The sequence below is a fragment of the Passer domesticus genome, chromosome 2 (assembly GCF_036417665.1).
Source record: "Passer domesticus isolate bPasDom1 chromosome 2, bPasDom1.hap1, whole genome shotgun sequence".
Classification (NCBI taxonomy): Eukaryota; Metazoa; Chordata; class Aves; order Passeriformes; family Passeridae; genus Passer; species Passer domesticus.
Window position 1 is genome coordinate 79217511 of NC_087475.1, and position 26329 is coordinate 79243839.

Below are 26329 nucleotides of genomic sequence, written 5' to 3' on the forward strand. Positions count from 1 at the left end.
GTATCATGGATGCACATGTAGAAGAATTTCAAGAAGTACATGCTCATAACACTTTTCTCTTCATGCAATGGAATGAATATGTCACTGCTATGTGTTATGTAGGTACTTGTCAGAAAGGTGAGATAATAGGGCAGATGCAAGTGTATTTTCTGGTTTACAAAAATTTAGGCTGTATCAAAAGTCAAAATTTTAATGAATTCCTATATTATCTTAGATAACGTGCTTTACAATGTTAATTTTTATGCCATGATTTTTCTCAGGGAGGCAGGGTTATGAAATTCTGTTTTTAGATATCTTTTGACTGATATGACAAAAAATACTGTTTGCACATTTGCTATCACTTTGGCAAGAAAAACTGAGATTTATCTGTGAGCTTTCTAAACACCCATCACACTTTTGGGAATATTCTATGGATAAAATACATGCTGAGAGATGAAGGAGAAGGTTGCCACAGATATGTCTGCAATTATATTCCATGTAGCCAGCTCCCACTGTGTTATCATGAGACAGTACCCTGACAAGATCTGCTGTTTTAGCGTAGTTGTGCTATGCCAAGTCCCTGTGCACCCAGGTCTCAGATCCCAAGTTTCAAACCTGCCAATCAAAGTGAGAATGTGCAAACTTGCTGTACCTCAGAGTCTGGAAACCAGGTGCAAAACAAGTAAAACATATTTGACCTTGGAATGTTTAGGCAACTCTGAGTAGTTTAGGTGGATTTCATTTCAGCATATTTGAAGATATGGAATTGCAGTATAGGTGTGGAGATCATTTGTAGATGTGAAAAAAAGCTATAAAAATCTACTTAAAAATGAAAGCCTAAGTTTTCCATGGACTCCCAGAAAGCAGCACTGTGAATGAATCCTTGCAAGCTGGAGTTTCTTCACCAAACTGGATGAACAGGCTGATGCTTTAAAAAGAGTAAATATAGTTGTATGTCTGCACACCTTTCTCCTTTTAACTCATTTAAATTTCCTGAGCAACTAATCACCACTTACCCCAACCGTAGCAAGAGGTACCAGGTGAAACCTTTGGGCAGGTGTGAGAAATTGCTTTGTTGAAAGATGCTGTAGAATGAGCATTTGCAGGATGCTAACACTGTTTTGCTGTTTTATGGGAGGTGTCTGAAAGCTGTTCTTCTTGAGCCACTGTGTGCTCTCTTCTCTAGGTGCATTTCCCCATTCTCTTAATAGACTGGCAGACAGATGAATTTTAACAGTTCCTTCATTCAGCCATCATGAACCTTCCAGCAATCTGTCATCACGGGGAGACAGGCAAGACTTCTGCAAACACTACTGTTTTTCTGAAAAAAAATTGTATGGTCACATTCTGGAGAGGCATAAAAACATGAGAGCAGCTCTGCTTGAGCTAATGTTACCTACTTGCTCTTGGGCTGCTGCTCAGGGAGGCCAGCCAACCAGATGGGACTTGGCCCTAGTAGTACTTGCAAGATTTACCATGAATATAGCAGGATTTCTCACCTGTGTGGCCACAAGATCTTTGGTTTAGGAAGCTTCTCCTAAGTGAACTTTGCTGAGTGCCTAACTTTAGATATCACACCAAGGAAGGGATTTTGCCTATCATCACAGATTTCTTTTTGCCAACTAATTTTCCAATGTTTCTTGTCATCTGCCACCTCCCACAGCTGTTTCTGCAAGATGTGGCTACCTGACCCACAGCACAGTTGAGGAGCTTGGAAGCTTTTTAGATACAGATTACAGGGCTTTTGCAGTAAGGATGCTGGTTTTTCTATGCTCTAGAGAGATAACTGCTTTTTTTTAGAGATCCCTAACAGTTGTTCCAAAGTGCTGATGAAGTTCAGAACATCAGTTATGTCTCTCTCAATTAGAGTATTTTGTGGTTGCTGGAACAATACTTAGAAATATAATTGGTCCATGAATTACAGGAATTTTAAAAGGTTTGAATGTAACTGTTTACCTGGCAGTATTTATGAGTCCTGTAGACCCTTTAGCATCTGCCTGCACTGCTGCAAGAACCCACCAACCCCTTGGACAGGGTCTGCTTGTCACATAAATCTAGATATTAAATTGGAGGGGGAGGAGACACTGCTAGTATTATCTTCCAGTAAAGACAACAAAGGTCAAAGCGACCTTGTGGGTCGACTGCTGCTGATTTTAGCAATGGGGACATTACCTCATTTAGACTGCACAGCCTGTTTTTCTGAAGGATCATCTCCCACCTCTGAGTATTTCTACACATCATTAAAAGTAATGCATGATTAATTACCAGCATTTACTAATTAACTTCATGATTAATATTTATTTTACTCATGCTCTATTTCTGCTTGAGGAATCAAGATTTGATTTTGCTTGGTATCATTCAACTCCTCCTCAGATCACTATAGGACCATGTCACAACTCACTGCAATGCTTTGTAGCTGGTAATGTGAGGACACATTCACAAAGGACTGCTGTGACACTGCCATCAGAAATCACTGACTGGAACACTGTAAGTTCAGATTTTTAGCAGAACTAGCCCTCCCTCTCGATTTTTTGCTCCCCAAGCTTTAAGATCCCCAAAAACCATCTGAGCTTGGTTTTATCAGTCCAAACTGGTTAACTGGAAATGTAAGGCCTATAATTTCTCTGCTTGTCACATTCCCTTTGTGTCAATTGAAACAAACTTACAGAGGGATTTGCTAATTAGATGTCTTTTGCCTCTAGGGAAAAGTCATAAAAATGATGGAAATCATCTTGGTTTCCTGGAAGGTTGATCTGAATGAAGGGTTTGTTTGCCTCTCTCCTTTATTCTCCATTGTTATGGGAAAGATTCCTTTTTGTTGTCTATCTGAATGCAACATACACATAGTCATGAAAAAACTCATAGAAATTCAACACTCTCTTTGTTCAGAAAATACTTAGAAGCTCCAAATTCTATACAGGTTTAATCAGGTTTGTGATACTTCTATGGAGCCTCAGCTGAAAATCTGTAACTGGACCTGGACAGAAGTCTAACTTTACCCTTTTGGAGGAATGTAGTCTAGTCAGTGAGAGATCTGAAGTAAGACTCTAAGATTTTTTAACTGAAGACTTGATGTTTTTAAGAAATGTCCAAGAAATTCCTCACACATTTTCAAAGTTTTTGATCAGCTATTATATTTGTTGAATAAGATCTATTACTTTTCTGTGAGGAAGTAAAAAAATAAAAACAAAACAAAAAGACCCAAGGAAAAAAAAAAAACACAACAACAACAACAAAAAAAGCTTGTATCTACTAAATAAAATATTATTCATCCCCTTCTGGTTTTGACCTAAAGCCAAATTAAACTCAGGATTTCAAGTTGAATTTTTCTCCAATTGTTTTTATTCAACTTCATTTGCTCAAGGGAAGGGAGAATAGAAGGCTGAGCTCATGAGAACAGGAACACTAAGAGAGCAAGGCCACTCCATCTGCTACGTGTGGGCATGTGTCCTATTTAGTCTTGGCTTTGGAGGCAAGGATAGCACAAGGGATCGTGAGAGCTTCACCCCCCACTTTACATGAACAACCAGTGGTCCATATTTTTAAGGCTCTCGATACATCAATGTAGACACAACCCAAAAGAGCGTTTGCTTGTGGAAAACTCAGGGCCTTGTTAGTCCTGGTTCTTTAAGAATTGCTTTGAGGATGGGATCACCTTCTCCTTTTTCATGTCTCTACACTCTTTTTCAATAACCCAAGAACTGTGCTTAGTCACAGTTTAAGGTGGTATTTGTCCTTACTTGTCCTAATTGGAGCACACCTTAGATCATTTTCTTTACCAGATCTTAACATCTTTACCACATCTTAACAGGCTCCTTTTTTGTCCAACCAGTCTTCCTTCCTACTGAACACTGAGCAGTCCTTCTCCAGTACCAGCTCCTAGCATGTTTTCCCTATGGGATCACTGCACCAAGGGATGTGCCACCACAGGGGAGCTCCAGGTGCTGATGTGACCCCCCCACCCCTTGCAAACCATTCCATTACACCAGCCCTTCCAATGCCCACAGCTTAATATGCATTCATCATTTGAAATATCTCCAAGGGACAGACTTGGTATTTCAACTAACCTGGCAGCTCTGCAGAGATCCTGAAACAGATTCTCCTCTCATTTTCTCCAGTGTAATCCCAGGGAAATTTCATTTATTTTCAGGAGTGTGTAACTGAACTCACAGTAGCATAGTTAGAAGCAGGATATGACCTTTTTTTTTTTTTTTTTTTTTTTAAAGGATGGGGACCATGGGGATTCACTAAAAAGTATATGTTAAACTTTCAGTTATTTAGAGTGTTATGTGAGGAAGAAGCTCCAGGACCAAAAGAACTAATGTCTTTTTTGAAAGTGCAGATATAAAAAATCTCTTATTGCCATTCACTACTGAGTAGTAAACTTATATTTCTAATTTAGCCCCTGAAATTTCTCAAAGAAAATGTGTCTTCTTTATTAAAAGAGTATTTTCCTAAACCTCTGTGTTTACTACTATGGAAGAAAAGAAGAATACATTTTGGTAAGGCAACCTCTCTCTTTTCAAGCGTGAAGCAAGTATTTTACAAATGTTTGTGAAATGAGGAGAGAAAACCTAGAGTAGCTTTTGGTAATGGGTACAAACCAGGACTTGAATTTGACTTAGATCATAAATGACAACGATTCCAGGCGTTTGGAATCTGTAATAATAGAAACTGTTCCATAGTGCAAGAAAATAACAATGTGACCTTTCTCTCAAAGCTCTCTATAAAAATAATATTTGGATGACAGCTTTTCTTGATAGCTCCATTTTGATCACATTCCCTCGTACAAGGACTTCTGAATTAAATATTCTGGATAAAAACTTGAGTATGTCCCAGTAACCACCATCAATTGCAGGGTCATAGCAGATTTATGAGCATGAAACCAGAGGGAAAATGTCATAAGTTCCTGTATTGTCATTATGGACAGTTTTCTTGGTGGTGCTTTATATCATTCATGCTCAGTTTGCTAAACAAAATACATACACAGTCCCACTGTGGACAGTCAGTCCCTGAGGATATTGTAATTCAAAGTTTCAGGGACACTCCAAGTTCCATAAGGTTCCATGAAGCATTTACACTGGAAGAATTGTAGGTTATCATCCATGGTCAAAGGCTTCTTGGTTGGGGGATTTGGAAGGTACATGAGACAGTTTCTGACATCTCTTTTGAATGGCTTTTTGAAGCTACTTCCATGAAGGTACAAATGAAAAACATAATTGAGCTTCCCTAGATGAGTTCTTCACTAATGTCAGCACACTTGAAGTCTCATTCATTACCTATTAACATTGTGAAAGTGCCTGGGAGCTCCACTGAGAGGGCAAAATTCCATGAAGACCTGTATAAACTCAGATTAAAAATGGTACCTGTTTCAAAGGCATAGTATTGATCTGACTTCTGTAAGCTCAAAGATAAGATGGGTATTATGGAAAGAATTTGATAGATATGAACTTCTCCCTACCTGCAGGTCTCAACATCTTGGTTTGAGAACTCCAGTGATCCAAGAGACCCTTCATAACTCAGTCACTTGTCTTGGATGTGGGGGGAACATCTCTCTCTGTTGGAGACGGAGGGTACAGTAAGGTTGTTAGCTGCTTCAGCCCTCTGATTATACTCCACCACCACCTGGAAGGCATGGGCTAGGGAAGGACAGCCAAGGTACTGAGTGTGTACATAGAAGATGAGGATGGCTGCAAGGAATAAATGGCAACTGAGAAGATCCACAGTGCTGGTGGGTGAGATTACAGTTTACAGGCCCAGGGTGGTAGCGTAAAGTGAGGAATCATCATCAAAAACAGGACATGAGTTTGTGCTTATTAGATTAACTGGAAAGGAAGTGTAACAGGACAAGTCTGAGATAAGGAACTGTGAAGATGGCATGCTGACCAGAAGAAAAGGGGCCAAGGATGCTTCAGGTCTGGTTCTCCGCTAAGGAGCTAGTTAGTTTATCTTGATCTGTGGACTTGTCCATAAAGTTATGGTGTCCACCAGGACTTCTCACCTGGTTGCAGTGAGGATTCCTGCTACTGCTGTGCGTGCATCTGAGGCCAGAGTCAAGCCCTGAGTCAACTTCCTGCAGGGATATTGGAAAGGCAGCCTGGAAAAACAATATAATTCCACAACCATTTGGAGCTGGCATGGTGAAAAACCCTTTCCTGTAAGTTTTTACTTGTTTGCAGGCAATTTATGAATACCTCAAGAAGTCAAGGAACAAAAAAAAAAAAAAAAATTAACAAGCCCCAGTTCTCCCTAGAGTCTTCCTATTATTTTAATTCCCCGAAGTGCTCAAGAGTGCTTAGTCCCAGTAATTTGTCTCTCTAGGGGTTCAAAATGAAGGAATATTTTAATGGCAAAAATTTATTCCTCCACTCAGCCACTTTTACTGCTGGTGTTTTTATGGTGGAGACCTGCCCCAGGCCACAAATGACTGTTGCTAATATAGCAACAGACCTAGTAATGTTCTTTTAATGTGAGTTTTCACGGGTGAGTTTACCATTTGAATGTGATGCTGTTCCAGAAAATCAGCCAGATGCTCCAACAGAACTATTCCAGAACCATCTGCCTGTTTCATTTGCTGCATGCCTGTTTCGGGTAATGTACACACACAGTGTAAGAGACAGGTTTTGCCCTGAAGAATTTATAATCTAAATAAGCAAGCCAGCCAAACCTTGAGATGAAGGAAATCTTACTGTATATTTTATATATTCTTGTGTATTTGGGGAAAAAATTAAAGAAGGAAGATGTTATTCAAAGCTGTTACAATCAATCCGCTGGAGCTGTTGGATATGCTTACCATTGCAGAAAGATCCTCTGACAGAGTCTGGAGTTGAACCAGACACAGTGAATCAGTAGAAAGCACCAGAATTGAGTAAAAGGAGGGATATTTATCCCTCTCTTTCATACCAGATACCTATTTTGTGTGAACCCCCTAAGCCTCCTGTGTAACCAGTGAGGAAGGCTCTCTCAGAGTACCCGAGCGAGGCACATGGTGGGGAATAACCTCTCTGGAGAAGAGTCTGAGCACCCATGAGCCCAGCTCTGCTGCTCTGCCTGAAAGATGTGTGCAGACTGAAACTTGCTTTCTCACATTGAGTTATGTGGCAATATGTCAATAGAAAGGGAGGACAGAGGCTTTGGATTCTCTTATGTGAGGTTTCACAGGATGGAAGAGCTGATCTAAAGACTAGAAGCTTCAGAAAGGGGCAAGAAGTCCTTCCCCACCCTATCCTTGTGTCTACTTCTTCCTCTGGCACCAGCTCTGGCACTTGTCTGAGCTCTCAGAAAGCCAGCAGAGAGCTATCCTTTTTCTCTCATGTAGGTTTTCTTCAGCTTGTGGGGTCAGGCAAAGCCAACACCAGCACAAGGGAAGAGGCAGGAGCACCCAGGTGGAGGCTAGAAGCAGAGATGGGATTGCTTCTGCCAGCAACATGAGCTGCTAAACCCACCTCAGGTGGCTGGTGGTGGGGAACCTCACCTAAGGGGGTGTCTGGAGGAGTGGAAGGTGAACATCTGGCTGCAAGAGGGAGACAGTGTGGAAGGACAGGACAGGGAGAGTCAAGGAGCAGAAAGTTTAGTGCAAGGAAAAGAAACAGCCAGTTGGGACTGGATCCGGAGTAGGGCAATTGGATGGGATGGACAGAGCTGTAAGAGCAGGTGGTAAAGGAGTGAAGCACAGAAAGAGTGAGGGTCTGAGGGTAGGAAGAAGCCTGGAAGGTGGTAATACAGAGTGCAAATTTGGCTTGGGTGAGAGGAAATGAGTGAAAAGGATTGGGAGCTCGGGAGCAGAAAGCTGAGAATGAGCCTGGGTGCAGGTGGAGGAAGACAGGATATCCAAGGGAAATAGTGTGGCAAAAATGGAGCAGAATAGGAGCTACTGATACACAGGGGACAAGAACCTACAGCCTTTGCAATGGGGAAGTGGAAGATTGGTAACACTTAAGAACTGTTTCTGTATCCTATGCCAGGAGTAAGTGAAGGAGCATAAGGGCTTCGCATCCAGTAGTTCCCAAAGCGTCTGCAGGAAGTCTTCAGAACAAGGCAGGAAATGCAGCCCTGAGCCTTTCAAATTGCCAGCTGAAATGACACACTATACATTTCAGGCTGTGCTGTTCATCCTATCAGTCAGGGAGACAGAATAAGCAGCATATTTGCCCCACTTGGAAACAACTAATACAACCCTTTCTCTGGTTTTCTTCCTTCAAGGGACTCTACAGCTCCTCCACCATCTACAGCTGGAAGTGTAGCCATTGCATAACCAACTTATAGAACAGAACAGAATAGAATATATAGAACAGTTCAGTTGGAAGGGAGATACAATGATCATGTAGTCCAATTGCCTCACTGAATCAGGCTGACCAACATTTTTATAAGGTTTAAATACCTCTTAAACACTGACAGGCTTGAGCCATCAATCACCTCTCTGAGAAGGCTGTTTCAGGGTTTGAAGCTTCTTCCTATCTTGCCAAAGATATACATGAGGAAGAATGATAGAGATTGGCCTTCTCAGGCCTTCATAAGAAGCTGTGTAATCCACCTTGGTTGAAAAGTTCCCAGTGATTGACTGATGCCAAAATATTTGCAATAACCAAGGTGTGAAAATGAGGAAAGATGGTATTTTTGTGGATCCAATTTGTTATGTAACTTGTATGAGGGAGAGGGACTGTGAGGGCTTTCTGTAATTCTGTGAAGATGGTTCAGATGTACTCTCACAGACTTTTCTTTTTCCAGTCTTTTCTATAATTTGCAGTGGTTGCAAGCCGGGCCACAGCCCGGCTCCAACTGAGTGATGAATTACTAAAGGATTTAGTGCTTTGGTTCTAGTTAGAAAAGCATCCAACTTTATCCATTGCAGAACTAGATTTCTCCGAAGGACTGTTAACTGCAATCCCAGCTAAAGCAGGTTTTGCTGGGGTGACTCCAGTCTTGTCTGGTTTCAACTAGAATGGGTAAAAAAAAAAAAAAATTACTTTTTTCTTTCCTGCTGGAACTGGTAAAAGACATGGGAAGACAGAGGGATTAGCAGAAGTATTGGGAGCTTCACAGCCTAAGTGCAAAACAGAGTGGGAGGAGGGAGGGTGGGAGCAAATTCTGGCTATCCATCCTTAATCCAAAGCCGCCTGCTCCTTCCCAGGCTGTACTTCACTGTCATACACTTGCAAATTCACTCCAGGAATGAAAACAGACTAACTTTAAGCTTGTTCCCAAAGCTGCAAATTTGTCCCTGCTGGGTGTTAATTTAACTGCTTCCAGGGCACCAGGATGTCTACTGGTGCTCACTGGGCTTGCTTTCTTCTTTTTTTTTTCACACATCTGGTGTTGTGAAAACTTCCAAGGCACCACACAGGAGAGTGATGAACTGACCACTTTTAACCCTTTCTGCAGCATACTAAGCATGCTACCTGTCTCTCTTCACTGTTTTCTCCCTACAACAGACTCCATGGGCCTCATTATGGATGGGATCCATGCACACTAAAGTGGGTCTTATGAGTATTTCACAGGCTGAGAATTGAGACTTTCTTCAGCTCCATCATTCTCTGTTTTTCCTGTGAACAAACCTAGCTTAACAGTAATAACTAGACTTCAAAAATTTCCAGCAGAAAGAAATGTATTTGGGGCAGGGAGAGGTTTTTTCCAAAATACTTCTTTTTTCCACTTGTTTTTATCTAGTGTTGCCACCTCCCAGCAGGGAGGGCGTTCAGCGCAATAGTTTCGCTCACATTATGGCAAGTGGTGGCCTTTTCCTGTTGGTTTTTGATCGCTGCCATTTGTTCACTAATGGCATTAACTGTTTATCTCCTACATCAACTGAACCAGAGCAAATCCAGAACAATCTGGGTGTCTCATTTCCAGGCTTAGCTTTTGAACTCTGCCTGGCTTTTGCCACTTGGTTTGCTTTCTGTCGAACAAGTTGTTTGCATGACCAGCTCACTTGTTTCACTAACATATTCCTAGCAAAGGCATACAAACCGGCTTTTTTTATCTTTGGCAAGGGCTTCCTAAAAAAAAGCCAAAGGTACTCTTCCGTTTTGGCCTGTTGTGCCATGCCAGCCTCATGGCACAAAGAGCATGCAGAATCTTCTTTTGCTGTCTTCCTCTCAGCCCTATCATTACTGTGAATCCTGCAGCTCTCATACTGTGTTTCCAGCCTACTGACTGTCCCTTTTCAGCCCTTCTTCCTCTTCAGCATCCAGCTGAAGAGCTGAAACAGCATCGAGAAATATTTCACAGCCATGTGGGATGCTAAACACAGTGAGAAAGCAGCAGCACTATCCTACGGGTCTATGGAGGAGACCCAAGTGTGCCACAGTCCTTGATTTTGGTATCTTCTCTTCTTCATGTAGGGCATTCACTGCTGAGTTTATTTTTAAGAAAAATAAATAACTCTTGGTCCACAAATTACAGGCTTCCTTGGTAAACATGAAAGCTAGTTCATGGGCTAAGTACAGCTGTGTTGTCAAAATCTTGTTTCTTATTGAAAGTGTTATCAAGGCCACCCATCCTTTTCAGAAGCACTTCTTGGTGGGCCAAACTCCAGGGCCCCAGGCTTTTAATCCTTCAGAAATGCTTCCTGGAGTGTTGGACTCACCATCTGAAAATACTAAGGAAATTGGGTTTTTGGAGGTACAAACATTCATCTCTCTATTAAAGCCTGATATTTTTAAGCTGCAAAGTAGGACTTACGTGCCCATAGCCAAATTATTTATGCAGATATAGAGAATGTTCATCCAAAAAACCATATAGCTTTAACATATCCACCTCTGTTTTTCTTCTGACAAGTTTTCCAACCAGTGCACCTAGTAACCACTTTTGATATTGGCCATAAGTAAATTTAGTCTGGAAATTAACAGCACATTCCCAATTGTTTGGCTTTTCTGAGGAGAGTGCTGGTGGCCAAAAATCTTACTGCTTTTAAGATAAAATTTAGAATAAATGTTAGATATGTCAGAGCCAGGCACTCAGTTTAAAAATGGGATTCTTTTCTTCTCCTCTGCTTTCACAGCAAAATACAAACTAGTCCTTTGACTGGCACCTCATATTGTCCCTTTCTTTGTTGGAACCAAGAGGGGACCTGTGGAGACCACCTCTAAGTGGAGTAGATGTCCCATGGCTAGGGACACCAGATAGATATACAGGCATTTATTTGTACTATTCATTTAAATATACAGTCTGTTGTGAGGATATCTTCCCTCTCCTCCTGCAAAAGAATCCAAATAAAATCAAAAGCTAGTTAGTTGGTACAGTAATTGTACATAAATCTGCACATGAAACATTAATTAAAGTCAAGCTATGGAAAAATTAAAAAAGCTAAAAGAACTTTGGACATTTGTGTGAAAATCATTGTGCTTGATACCAGGGAATATAGAAATGTTTGGACTGTTTGCTCAAATGGGCACAATGTTAGTGAATCATTTTAATCACCTTCATTATGTTCTTTCAAACAGAGGAGACTGTTTCCAAAATCAACCCTGACAAAAGCAACATATAAAACCCAGAGGCAGTTGTGAGGCTGCTAATTAGATAACTTTGTCTTGATATTTGCATTTGAGCCTATGGATCTGGACAACATAGTGTATTACTCTCAGGGCAAGAAGCAAACAAAGGGTTGCTGCCCCATGTCCTCTCGAATGACGTTTCCAAGGTGCCTTTTGCTCTCTCTGTTCCCCAGGGTAAATATCTGGAATAGTCATTATTGTGCTTTTCCCAAATTTTTCTTACATCTCTGGTCTTTTTGTGGCAACAAAACAATGCAGAAGCTGGAATTATGCTATAAATGTTACTTAACAACAAGAGAAAAAAGACAGAATGCCCAGATTTTGTATTATTTTAGCCATGCAAATGCTACAAGCAAAAACTAAACCAAATCGAGTTCATGCACAAATATCAGTAGGAACAGAGATAGTAGTGATAGCAGAAGTAATGAAATTATGTAATATATGCTAATTGTTTTCTACACACTAATTCATCCATGAAGCTTCTGTGAAGTGAATAATTATTAACTGTTCTTTAAAGGTTAAACATTGAGATGGTGAGATCAACACTTTTTTCTAACACAGCTGGTGAAGTGAAAGCATTTACTAGACGTAGTGCTTCTAAAAAGGTGTCTTCATAGAAGGTGGCTGAATTGAGGAGATGAAGTAGATCAGTATTTGTGAAAACAGGCCATCAATTTAAATTCATAAATATGACTTTAATTTTAGTCTTCAAAATAGGATTGGATTCAAAATTAGCATAAACTTTGCAAATTTTATAAAAATTTTTAAAATGTTTTGACCAAGTGTTCCCCTGTTAAAACTTTGGATAGACAAGGATTTCTACAAATCTCAAAGTATTTTGAGGAAACTTTCTTTTAAAGATTTAGAAGATAAAGAAGCAGCCAAAGTGGTCAGAATTTAATTTCATTAATATCTAAATATGTATGGCTTAAACCATTTAAAAAATGCATAGGTTTACATTCTGTGCTGAGGGAGACTGTATCTGTTGATATTTGTCCATGATGGAAACGAGATCATGCACGCTACAGTAGAAACTTAGCGCTTCACAATTGACAAATAGATGCAAGGTAAGAGCTACACTTCAAATGTAAAGCACAGGGGAAACTGATTTCACTCCAAGGCTTCTGAATTTGTATCTCAGCTACTTCATATATGTCTATTTACACAAAAGTGAATATATTTTCATGTGTGATGGTGAAGAGGGCAACTGTCTTTACTGAAATGTTAATCAAAATATTGTCCTTAATTGCTGTATTCCATAAGCAACAGTTTAAAGCAAAAGGTACATTTAAATATTTTAATTTCCTTGCCAATGCTGTCAAATATTGGGAGAAAATCAGGTTTTTGTTCCTTGTTCAGACTCTTCAGGCAAAAAAAATCTGCCTTTTTTTTTGCCATCAGTTCAGGGTGTTACTGAGTTCCTGTGAGAAATGTCCTGTAGTGAATGAGAAGGAAGCACTCACTGTACTCACTGTACTCACCTCAAATTCCATCTCCAGTTTTGTTCAAAACAGTGATGCAGGAGTCAGTGTGGTAGAAGTGGGAAGTGTGCACAGGAACACACATGTACATACACAGACATCCTGCACCTCCAGGTGTTCGCATCCCAAACAACCTGTGGGTCCATCTCAGGCAAAACTGGCAGGGAAGAAACATCTTCCTGCAATTAATCTGAGACTTTTCAGACAATGAGTGTGAGAGAGGACATGTGGACAAAGATCATGAATGACAGACATGGGGAAGACAAACTGGGAAGAAATAATCACTGTCGCCCAGCAGGAAAGTTGTAGGCACCTATTGATATCATCAGGCAGCAAAACAAGCTGGAGGAAGGCATCTTATCCCTGATATCAGAGAGCACTTCCTGTAGGAATCTTTGCTACAACATTTTCAATACCAAAAGTCAGCATGGACTGAAACCTGGAGTTGGGCAAATTCAGAAGAAATATTTGTGGAGGGCAGTCAGACAGTATGTTGCAGAGGCAAAGGTGCACTCAAAATGCCTACATGGCAGAATCTGGAAGATATATTGGACACCCTCCCAGCATATAATAGCTCTGTTCCTACAGTCCATCTTTGAACATCTCTTGATCATTCTGAGGGTGACCACTATAACACACAGTGCTGTTTGGGGCCACAGAAATAAGGCTGCTTGATCGTAGCAGAAAAGATTACTGATACAAAGTGTGCCAGAAATGGTGCATGGTTGGGGGAAATCCATCTTAGCCATGTCTCCCTCAAAGAAGTTTAAAATCACCTGACCTACAGACCCTCCCTGTGGCAGTATTTTTTTTTTTCACTTGATTTGTCTCAAGTTGACCTGGCCCATTTTGGCCCAGCAGCCCTAGATGATGTGCAAGTGGATGTACTGTTGGCTTTTCAGCTCAGCAGCGGGCACAGTGATGTGAAAGGGAGCTGCACCTCTTGGAAAGTTTTTTCAAAGATGGAAGCTCTAGGAGAGCTCAGCAGCCCCAGAAGTATGTGCACACTGCTGTATGTGCTCTTTCTGCTGCTGTCTTCAGGGCAAGCTTAATGACTGGTTTCACAGGGTGACACAAATATCCTAAGGAGCACAAGCAACAGAAGGGAAATGGTGATTTTCAGCCATTTATACCTTATCCAAACTGGAATGGCATTTCATGGAGAAGCCAAAAGCAATAGTGTCAAGGCCTCACTCGCTTCCAAATATTTCTTGCAAGAAATGAAGGAAATTAGATTTGTAAATGAATTATGGCAGGATCCTCTTCAAGGAGACTATGTAAAGCCACCATAATACTGAAGTCTGCTTTTTGCATTATGTTCGTAAGATTTCTGTTGATCACTAGGGTGATCTAGGGAAATAGTGACAACAAAACCATTTACTCCTCCCTGCCATCGCAAGTTTTTAAGCAAAAAATTTGTCTCTGATTCAGGTGGAGATCCCCTTTATATCATTATGACCATAGGAAAGAATTTTTTATAGAAGAAAACTTTAATTACATCTTCAGACCACTTTGCTGTAACAAGGACTTAGTGTTAATAAGAATCAGGCTTTAGGTGTTCCAAATGCTTTTTAAAAATAACACAACAATGTGCAAAGTAAACTCCAAGTTATTAATTCGAGAGTAGTATGAGCAGCAGCAGCAGTAAAGAAACCCAATATATCCATCAATCAACACTGTGGAAGCCTGTTTGTTTGCACTAGTTAGAGAGTGATGAATAGGTCCTCTGTATAAAACATTCAGCTACAGTGTGAGAGGGCAATAAATTATGTTTGTTAATTTTATATGCCATACATATAAAAATCACTAAAAATTGTCACTACACTGTGATGGTGACTGGAAGGCTTGGTACTGTAGAACTTTTACGCAGTGCTTTTTCATCTCCACAAATGAAGGTCTCTGGTATTTCCTGCATTTCAGGGAATATGATATAAAAGACCTGGAGGAAGAATTTCACCTACTAATCACTCAGGTTCCCAGCTGTCTCACTGAACTATACTTACCTAAATATGATGCTTCTCACTTACACTTCAAACCCCATTGCCTCAGCAATCATAGGAGAGACAGGGACCTCCAGGGCATGAGTGACTGTCCCCCAGGAGGTGCCAAGAGGCTTACCCTGCTCTGGAGAGCTGAGGCAGGTGAGGTGGATGGCCCATCAGGGAAGTGAACAGAGAGGCATGAGCTCAGCTGTGGGGCCAGCCTGTGGGCACAGTCCTGGCCTCTGAGCAACCAGAAAGGAGCATTGAGAGTTTGGTCCCTGGCTAAGGTGGAGAAGAAATTTAGACCTGGGCAGCCAGCATAGGCTATGCAACCACATCTGCCTGGTATTTCACAGGCTGCTTTTCAAACTGCTTTCAAAGCCAGGGTCAGGGGGAACAGTCTTTTAAGCTCAAGTTGGACTTCTACAGTTTGTTTTGTCTTTATCCGTGTGTGTTCTTTCCACTTTTGGCTGTGGGCTTTGGCCAGGACAAAACTTTGCACACACACACTTCTGCTGCTCAGAAATTTTTCCCCTCTAGCTAAGCTGGTTGACATTGTGTAGTGTATATTGAAGAAAGGTGCAAAGTCTGCAATAGCACTAAATAGTGCAGGCAAAAGTATGTTTGAGTATTTTTTAAACCATTGCAACACAGGAGAAGGCAAGACAAACCACTCCACTTTTTGGAAGCTTTCTTTGCAGCAGTGTGTATTTCCCAAGCCATGGCAGCAAGAAAATTAGTCTAATGCATGAGATTGTTGCCATGTTTTTAAATGGTGGTGTAAAAACTGTACTTACTTTCATGGGAATGAGGTTCTTTGCCAAAAACGAGATGCCTCAGCTCCCCATGGGACTTCATCCTAGTATGGAAGGAATGGAGGGAGCTGCTGTGAGCAGTCAGAGTAGATAGCAGGAATGATCGTGTGCATTTGTGGCAGCCTGTTTGTAAGGATGGAGGAGCAGCTCCGCCCTTGGCAGCAGATGCAGCAAGCCTGTCACAAGGTGAGGCTGGCAGATCTGCCTGGTGTCCCTGCCCTCACATGCCAGCAAATATTCCCCAAACCACTGCTTGCTCTTTCCAGTGCTTGGGTGTTGCTCCCACTTATACCTGGGTGCAGATCCAAAGTAATCACACTGAAACTCACTCTCACTTGCACTTTGCAGGCTGCTGTGACAGGGCAGAGCTCAACTTGCACACACAAGGCAGCACAGCAGGGCATGGCACACTGGACAGTCCCTACAGGGGAAAATCAGGAAGGCTTCACTGTTGGCAGCACTGAGCTTCATCCCCCAAGCTACACAGTAAAAATGAATGTAAAAACAAAACTAGTTTTGTTTGATTTGTTAAACACAATTCATTTCAACCCCCCTGTCAGCAAAAAGTAATTTTTTCCCTAGCTATTTTTATTTTATCACAAATGGGGAGAACTCATTAACACTAGTGTTTCGAACTGTAGTTTAATAGAAGGCAGACTAACACAGTTCATTAAAATATGCATGTTTGATGTTTGAGGCAATGTTTGCAGAAATCCTTGGGGAAAAGATACTGTGGAGCTAAAATTATGTTTTTCACAGCCAAATGGCATAATCTCATTACCAAAGTTTTGTGATGAAGATGAAAGGTACACTTAGTAATTGCGAAGGATAAACAGTTTTCTCTCCATAACTGCCCTTACTACTCACGGACAACAGATCCAGTGTGGACTGTTACATTTCATCTCCTCTCCTCTCCTCTCCTCTCCTCTCCTCTCCTCTCCTCTCCTCTCCTCTCCTCTCCTCTCCTCTCCTCTCCTCTCCTCTCCTCTCCTCTCCTCTCCTCTCCTCTCCTCTCCTCTCCTCTCCTCTCCTCTCCTCTCCTCTCCTCTCCTCTCCTCTCCTCTCCTCTCCTCTCCTCTCCTCTCCTCTCCTCTCCTCTCCTCTCCTCTCCTCTCCTCTCCTCTCCTCTCCTCTCCTCTCCTCTCCTCTCCTCTCTCCTCTTTCCTTAACCACCCACCAGCAGTTTCCATGGTCTGGATGTAAGGAATGTGAGAAATTTCTCTTCCCCTATTTCATGGCAGAGGAACATCCTGAAGAGATACATTTGCAAACATTTAGCCTGGTGATGCAGATGTTGCTCAGGGGGGATAAAATTTTAAAAACTGAAGTTCTTTTCCATTACTTTTTTCTTATAGCTTTCTGTCAGGCTGCTCAGCACACTGCTCTGCAACCTCTTCCAGCTGGTGAGCCCACATTATTTCAAGGAAATCCACTGACCCTTTACAGCAAATAGAAACCTTGTTTTCCTTAGTTACCTTTTGACCCTCAGAAGTAATCTGTGGGCTCCTGGGCATCTGATCTTATGCTGAAAACATGATTTAGGAGATCTGAAGGAGAAAGGATCTGCCAGAAAAGTACAGCTCTTCTAAAAATTTCTCTGACCACATTGTCTTTGGAGAGGGAAAAAAAGGGTCCTTACCTTACCTGCAGGATATGGGAAAAATCCTTTTTTGCCTTTAGTTTAGTGCTGCTGTAGCAGCAGTTGGAGTGGGCTTTGGGCTGTGTTCTTTCACAGAACTGAAATGAAACTGCACTGTCAAAGCACTGGACCCCAGTGTGATCTGGCAGATATGAATTTTACATGTCCTGGTGGACATTTTGTTGGGTACCTACTGGCAGCTTTGGTTCAGAAAGAAAGATGGATTGCACTGTGGGGTTTTTTCCTGCTACTTTACAGCTAGCTTGTCATATCTGTAACTGAGGCCCTTAAATCAGGAACTGACACCGTTCCCATGTCCTAAATGATTATATGACCCTGTAGGATTGAGTGATGTGTTAATCTTCTCTAATTATACTGTAGTGTATCTCTTGTGTTCAAACACGGTCACGAACAGGGCTGTTTCTGCTCCCATGATGTGGATGGCAGGAAGCCAGCTGGAGCTGCACCAGGTCCCATTTGCAGCTCAGTGACCATGTGTTTGGGGGGAAATTGAAGGTTCATGGACAATGCAAGAAAAAAGATGCTAGAGCAGGATGAGATCTAAAATGATGTTTTGAATGTTCTGTCTCTTTTGCAACGTGATTCTTCATTCATCATGCAAATTTATAATTTTCATGCAATTAAAAGATAATTTCTGTTATGAAAGTGTGTTTGATTAGCGTGTACAGTTGACAGCTAATAAAGCTGTGTGGAATACTCACACACACAAAACCTCTCCTCCTAGTGGGAAATTTCACTTTCTACTGAAGAAAAGGCATATTTCCCTTTTCATAACCAGAGAGGGAGGATGAGAATTTGTTCTTGTTCATCTTGTTAGTGGCTGTAACCCAAGAACTTTACATAGGTGATCCAAAGGTGGTGTGTCATAACATAAAGCCATGACTCAGAAATGTGCCCAGCTGTATCCTCACTGAGGCTGCCACTGTGACCATGTACAAGGGCATTAAATGAGTTGTAGAAATCACAGTCACTCCTCCTTTTAAAGCTCTTGATGCTCCCAGAGCAATATGAATGCCACAGGGTAAATAAAGAGCCCAGACCCATGAAATCCAAATACACAGTGGCCTGCCCCACAGTTCCACGTGGGCCAGCACAGCAGTCCCAGCTGCAGGTGGGTGGTTGCTGCCATTCCCTCTCCTTCTTGCTGGTCACAGAGCTGGCTAAAGCCCTGGGGTGGACACATCTCTGCTGTTAGACAAGCACTGTTATCAGCTTCGTTTCTGTCATTCAGCAGCAGCAATGCTGCCATTGGAACAACTCCTGTCAGTTGGGAGTCCTTCTGCCATCCTGAAGGAGCTTTGGGGCATTCCCTGGTTATATCACCCATTCCTTTACATAATAGAGGTATTTGAAGGTAGCTCAACATGTGTCCAAGTCAGCAAAAGTTCAGGTAGTCTTCCCAAGCCCTCAGCATGCATGGTGGTAGCCAGATCTCCAGAAGTGATTAGCAGCTTCTGAGGCTGTGCAATGGAACTGAAAAATGCCTGTCTAGGACTTAATCCTGCTCAGATCCACAGGACTCCTCACTGGAACAATGCAGGGCACTGGGTCACAGCACCTACAGCATCTCTTCAGTGTCATAGAGATGCCCAAATTTAGCCCTCACTAGTCTCATGAGCTTGTATGTCATGCCTTCCTGGAGACAGACCTCCATTTCAGGGACTATGGTGGCCTCTGCCATATCTCAGAAGAGCCCATGCCTGGCAGAGTTTTTTGGATGGATTTGTGATCCCTCAAGGCCTGTCTGCACGGTGGGCCAGAGGGTCTGGGACAGAAAACAAGCCCCAGAGAAGCTGTGCTGCTGGGGATGCACCACACTGTGTGCTTGCCTCCTCCAGCAGCCTGGTCAGAGGCCACGCCATGGCCTGAGTTAGTGCTGTGAGCCATCTCTGTGACCTGGGTCACTGCTTTGAGCCTCCTCCCTCCATGTGACTCAGGCACATGACCGACACATGGGATGAGTCCTGTGTGTGATTCAGCTTGGCAGAGCTGCTAATGATGGAAGGAACACAACGTGAGAGCTGTTGTGTGTTAAAAGGTTGCAAAAATGAGAACTCAGACAGTAGAGCTTTTTCATGAAATTGCTTAGGCAAGCAGAAGGTCAGGCATTCTAGAGCTCTTCACTTGACAGCTGTCTGTCAGATGCATGTAAGTGGATTTTAGCAGTCAGCATGCACCTGCCATCTCCACCTTTTCCAAAGACTTCGGTGCCAAATGTCAAAAATGGGGGATTTTGAGAATCTGATTTTGAGAGCTGCTGGTGGTTGTCATCCCGGGTTTGATGTTGATTAGCTACAGTCTGAAAGGATGGATAAACAATTGGTTCATGTAAGTGAGAACTGCTACAGAGGCATTAGCTACAGACTACTTGCTGCTGCCTAAGCACCCAGTTTGTACTGCACTGAAGTCCCTTCAGAGAGGGGTTTGGACTATTGGCTGATTCCTTCAGCTAGAAAAGTTCTGTGATCCAAGCTGACAGGAACCTTGAAGTTGAAACATAAATCAATCCCAGCCCTTGGCAGCAGGTCTCTATCAAAACATTATACAGTCACCTCTGGAAGGAGGAGTGACTCTATCCCTTCTAGTTAGACTGAGATCTTTCAGAAGCATAGGAGGAGAAAAGTAAGTAAAATAATGGAGCAGGAGAACAAAATGAATGTCTGCTTTGCCAAAATTTCTATTTCCTTTCCAACTTCTAAAGTTTTTGGGGAAAAGCATCAAAGATAAGCCTTTGGCTCTATGTAGCGTTATTGTGATACTCATTTTGAGGCCAAGTGTCACTGGTTATGGAGAGAAAAGAAGGGAATGAAAAAGATACCTTCTTACTCAACTGATCAGTCCCTGGTGTGCATTGAGTCATAGCTGCTTATTTCACTGACAGAAACAAGTTTTTACTCTTTTTTTCCCCCTTCCTATTAGCAACACATAGCACGGACAGCTAAGGGAGGACTGATGGCTCACACTCTGGCTCTCAGGTCACTAACAGCAGAGTTAACTATGTTTTTATTGCTGCAGTGATGCACAGCCTAGAAGAATACAGTCTGACTTTCAGGCCACAGGTAATGTTCACGTTCTTGGCAGCTGGAAGAAACAAATGAAGGATCTTGCAGTGGAAATAAAATGTGAGCCCAGCCCTCTGAGTGTCCATGTTCACAACAAATGCTATACAAAAGCATGGCTCTGAAAAACCCCATGGACAGATAAACAGACTATTCAGAAAAAGAAAACTGTGGAGCAAGTCTGACCCTTAGTAAACTCTAAACCAGTCCAAGCCCTTTTTGAGAACAGAGACATGGTCTTGGGGAACAGAAATAAAGCTGAAAGGGAAGGCAGTGGGACACACCAAGAGGCCATACAGAAAACAGGGAGTTTTACTGCCCCAAGGCCAGGTATTCATTTGCCACACCAGGCATCACTAGCTGGGACATGCTATGCTCCCTTCCCGAGAAAATCTTCCCAGCTGGATTTGGGCTGTGTAAATTATTTTGTTAATGATGAAATAACTGGTTGGTTAATTTGTTAGTTGAGGAAGTTCATGCCAAGGAAATCCTGTTCAGTCTCCTACATGTGCCATGACTTTGCATTAAAAGCCTAAGGGCCAAATACTCCAGTCTGTTTCCGGTGTCAGAAAACAAGATTTAACCCAACAGTTGTGCTAAACTGGGATTATGGCAATGTATTTCACACTGTTGTATCTGTCTCTACTATTTGTTGCTAACCAAAACAGATTTTATTTAACCAGGGAATTAAGTTGGACTAGTAGGTGCCAATTTTGCGTGAACCTTTTATACTCCTATACTCATTTTCCTACTTCTATCATTTCAGCTTTCTGTAAGTTTATTACATGTGGATGGATACTGATGCCAGCAGCCTTTTTCCCCTCCAGTTTCTGCAGAGCTTTTCACGTGCATGCTATGTACACTTACTCACACACACAAGGAAGCACTCCCAGTGGAGTTGCTCTGAGTGTGCTGCCAGCACATAGCAGAGGTGAAACCACCAGGCTGCAATAAAAAGTTTTGCCCTTGAGGCAAAAACAGGGATGGAGACAAAAAGCATTTATCATTTCCTGTCACTGTTATTGTCTCATGGTTCCTCCTCAGCTAATGCCAGACCTCTGGCAGTGGAGCGGGGAGGGATGGGAGAGCTCATGCTGTGCATCCATTGAATTAACAGTTTGAAGGAAGAGGCTTCCAGTAGTTCCTTAAAGAATCAGTTAGAAGTGAAGATCAGGCAAATCTACTCTTTAGGTAGGTCCCTTTTCAGGATAGGATCTGACTTGTGAGTTATTTAATTTAGTTTAACAAAAAGCTTTTAATTCATTCAATTGAATGTGCTTTATAATGCGCATTATAATCCTGCAGATTCATTGGAGTCAGTTGGAACCATTGCAGTGACTTCAATGATTTTGTTTCCATAAAACACCTTTTCAAATTATATTTATTAAATTTATTTAGTTGTAGTAGAGATTTCTGGCACAGAAAAAAAAATCTCAGAAAATACTTCTGAAAAAAAAAAAACTTTCTGAATTTAAATCTAATGCTCACTCTACTCCTAAAAGTCATATTTCAATGAAAGACTTCATTCTATTATCAAACCAAATGAAGCATCCATGATGTCCTAGCTCTACTAATGCTTGTCAAATGTAGGTGCAATTTGAATAAACAATAGAATTAAAATAAAAATTCCTTTCTATCAGGACCAGAATTTTAAGTTTTTCTCTGCATTTTTTCTGCATTTAAATAATAAGCATTTAATTTAGTCCTGCCAAAACTACTAAAGAAAAACCCCAAACAACAACAAAAAAAAACATTATGAAATATCAGTGTCTCCACAAAACACTGATCATTTGAAAACAATACGCTTGACCCTTTCTAAATGTGCAACCTCACTCCTACACTTTATTTTTGTAGCAGCCCAGAATCTGGCAAGACACTTATCTCTCCCATTGACATCACTGAATCATGGATCAGTGCACATAAGCTGGAAGATTGTGATTAATATCTTCATGTTAGTATTTTTACACTTAGCTAACTTTCCCCTAAGAATAATCTAACTACTATCAGAATTTTTTGGTTCACAGTATAACTTGAAGTAATTATTGCAAGTTATTTCACACTTCCGTTGTAAAAGCAGATAAAGGCAAGCCAGATCACAGATGTGTTGTGCTCAGTGCACTCAATGACAAAGTAAATGGTAGTCTGCGCCTAAAAATGGTCCATGTTCTTTTCTCATTTGTAAACTGTGACATGTTATTGTGATATTTCATATGTATGTAATAACTAGAACTATTCATGCATATATTTCTTTAGTGGAAAGTGCCTCAAAACCCCTTTTTTGGCAAAAAAATGGACGTTACTTTTTACCTACAGAAATCTACAAGAGAAGTCAGAACAGTTCCAAAGATTGCTTTTCATCAACTTTAACTTAGTTGTTCTTCAACCAGATTTCAAGATATCTAGATACATCAAGATATTTCAGATCTCTTTTCCATTTTGAATTAGCACTTTTACATGTTCAGCCTGACCTCTTGGCTTATATTTAGTAACCACAGGAGTCCAGGATCTCTGCTGGGAATGGCAAATAGAATAATCTCATTAAAACTAACATTGAGGTGGCATCAAGTTGAGGGGACAATAATTTCTTAAGTAGCAGCAAGTTGATCTCTTGCTACCTGTTGTCTACCTGTGGCCTGACCAGATGCTCTTGCAGGGTGCTGCTCTGCTATTTCCATGCCCTCTCTGGCATCTGTGTGTTTCCCAAGCTACGGGAAATAGCTTAAACTACTAGATTTTTCTTACTTTCATTTTGCAATCCTGCTTTTAGTAACAGAAGTGGTCCCAGGCACTCTGCAGTTATCAGTGTTTTGCATTTTTTTTACTTCTGTTCTTTCATTTTCTTGTTGTGATGAGGGAGCAGGGTCTACCTGCCAGCCATGTATGCCTAAGCAAAACTATTTTGGGCTTTGAAGGTTGAGCCAAAGACAAAGCATTCCCAGTAAGATCTGTTTCATATATATCATGTCTTAAGTATCCTTTAAATGCTTCATTAATTCTGAGGCATTAGTACAGCAAGGAATAACTTTTCACTTAATCATTCATGACCAAGAGGTTTCTTGTAAACTGGATTCACCCTCTCATCTCCAGACTTTTTATTCTTCTATCTTGCTCCTCATTTGAAGTAGCAATCTGCTACTTTTCCTGAAAGCAGTTCTTTCCAGGCCAAAGGAAATGGTATGAAGCTGCCTTTTCCTTCTCCCCAGCCCACAGCCAGGACAAGCAAGCCCAGAAACTCACTGCTGAGTGTCAGACACAGAGTCCCAACAGGAACAGATGTGTTCAAGCCCATGACAAGAACTGAGGAGATGAAATCTTTCCCAGGCTGCAAATGTCTTGTTGCTTAAGAAGAAGAACTGATCTCCCCTTTTACTGTCAAAACAGAAGAGAAATCTGGTGAATTATTTTCCATAAAGTTTGTTTTATTACTTAGTTTGTTGGCTGGGTGAAAATTCTTATGAAGCTCACAACTTTAATTTTTTTCAGTTGCTTTTTGGGGTGATGGGACCCCATTGAGTCAGTAGATCTCCTTCATCACCCTTGAGCTAGAAGTGCAAGGAAGAAAAGAAAGAATTAAAATTCTGTACAAAGGTCAGAGAAAGCTTAAAGCCTGCAACTTGAAACCACTGGCACGAAGCTGCGGCACTTCATATTTCTGCTGGGAAGGAATCCTGCTTGTGGAATCAGAATAAAAGAAGTTCTTGTGAATCTCACCAGTGAATGTAGTGATATATACAGGCAAAAGTGTATGTGTTATTCATGCATATTTGTTACATATGTGTACATGTATATAAAGAGAAAAATCTTTAAGCACAATTTTCCTTTGAAATCCTTGCTTACTCCTGGATGATTAGAAAGGATAATAATAACAATAAAAAACCCTCAAATGGGGATTAAATCCGCAAGAGAAGAAGTGTTCCATTTATTGGAGCCTTGCTTATCTCGCACAGAGTAAGGGGATTATGCGATTGCTTTTGTGTTCTGAACGATTGTGGCTAGACAGTTTCTGACATAATAGACTTGCCTACTGAAATAGAAACATTACTGTGAGATGGATTTGCAGCTGGCTGCAGAAATGCATTTGTCTGAACAGAAATGTCCCTTGTAACTTACTGAAATGCTCTGAGTGTGGAAGTCAGGCCTTTTGGGGAGGACGTACACTGACATACTTGTGTTGGGATCACAAGACACCAGAGCCTCTGGAGACACTGGGGTGGTGTGCTTGGAGAAGGGACCTGTGTTCATGAGCCCTTTTGAATTGACAATGCAGTCCCACTCTCACGGACTGGAGGCAGGGTATATGAGGAAAGCTGGTTTTTGGGACATGTTGCTAACTGAGGTAACAGGCTCTGAGCAAGGAGATGGATTTGCAAGAGCACTGTGGAGTTATGTGGTCAGCTGTCCCCAAGAGCAGGCTTTGGAAATTTTTCTACACCAGGGCTCCATCTCTGAGGACACGCAGAGTACAGACTCCTTTCTGGTAACCATCATTAGCTTCAAATGTTGCTTGCAATGCTTAGGGCTATAGGGATCCCTGAAGACCCTACAGCTTTTCTCTGCATATTCAGACTGACTGGTGTGCTGTCCTCCAGGGCTGCTGTCAGTGTTTTTGGGATGGTAGCATGTTCCTTGGAAGTGTTCAGTCCTGCTTTCCTCTGGTGTTATGATCACAAAGGGCCTTTGAGTGTTAGACACAATTTTTAGCACAGCAGAAGAGAGCCTTTGAACACTTTTTCAACCAAGGACACAACTTCCCTAGGTGATACTGGAGAGAGCAGAGCAGGGGCCAGTTCCTCTTCCTCTATGCCCCTGCTTTTCCTTGGGCTACTTCTTTCCCCACTTTGGTAGCTCAGCAAATCCCATGTGACAGAGGAGGTGCTCCCATCCAGCATGGTGGGGCAACAAGAGAACCAAAAACCCAGGCTGGGGCTTTTGAAGCTCTCAGTGTGGGGTGGGGGCAGTTGGCTCCAGAGGAGCAATGCAAAGCCAGTACAGAGCACATGGGAAAAATCCTCCCCCTCTAAATCTGAAACACTGCACCTAGGCACAGGGCCAAGTCAGATCTTTGGGCTGTGCTTTGCTATCCCTCCCACCAAATCTCGGTATGTCCTTTCTAAATGTTTCATCAAAATAAAGAACGATCCCAGGGCCTCCCATGTGTTCATGGCTGGCAGTCCCCAAGAAAGGGACAGCCTTGGAAGGATGTGCTTCAGGACGTAGCTCCTGGCGGGGTGATTGAGCCTCTCTGTCCTTCTCGTGGACAGGGTGCACTCATAGGTCAGACCACTTTGTTAGGCAAGGCAGCCCAAGCCACGGAGTGTCAGAAAGGGACAACAAAGGGTTAAGGTGTTCAGACCATTGCAGCCACATCAGAGTTTACTCTCCTTTCCTGTTTTCATTCATCTCTAGCCACTTCCACCAACCCACCCACTCCCACCCCTTCCAATAACCTGGTCACTTTGTTTGAGGAAGACATTAACTTTCTGCAGTGTTGCTCTTAGTGTGGTGTGGGGCTTTTTTCCCCTTTAAGATTATGTCACTTTAAAATCATTTCACTTCTAAAAATGACAATAAACTTTACACTTTCCTGCTGTAAAACAGGCCAGTGCTGTCACTAGTTTGCCCATTCTGGGGGATTTATGGCCCCAAGTCTGATGTGATGCAATCCTCTCAAATGAAAAATCATCACGACTGAGCCTGTAGCACAAAGAGACGATTTAAGAGGAACGGGAATAATTAAGGCTGCCCCTTACAAGCCCAGCACAAAGGCATTTCTCAGAGCAGCCTGTACTCTTAGTGAATAGGCAGAAGGGGATCTTAGTTGTCCAAGACTGCAATCCCCCATGGTCTCCACCACATCTGCG

The 26329-nt window shown here is 41.9% G+C and overlaps 1 protein-coding gene across 2 annotated transcripts in view; it reads left to right on the forward strand.

Annotated features, from left to right (window-relative positions):
* The window catches only part of MAML2 (mastermind like transcriptional coactivator 2), a 209331-nt gene that overhangs the window by 145642 nt on the left and 37360 nt on the right, over window positions 1-26329 (forward strand). The window lies entirely within an intron of this gene.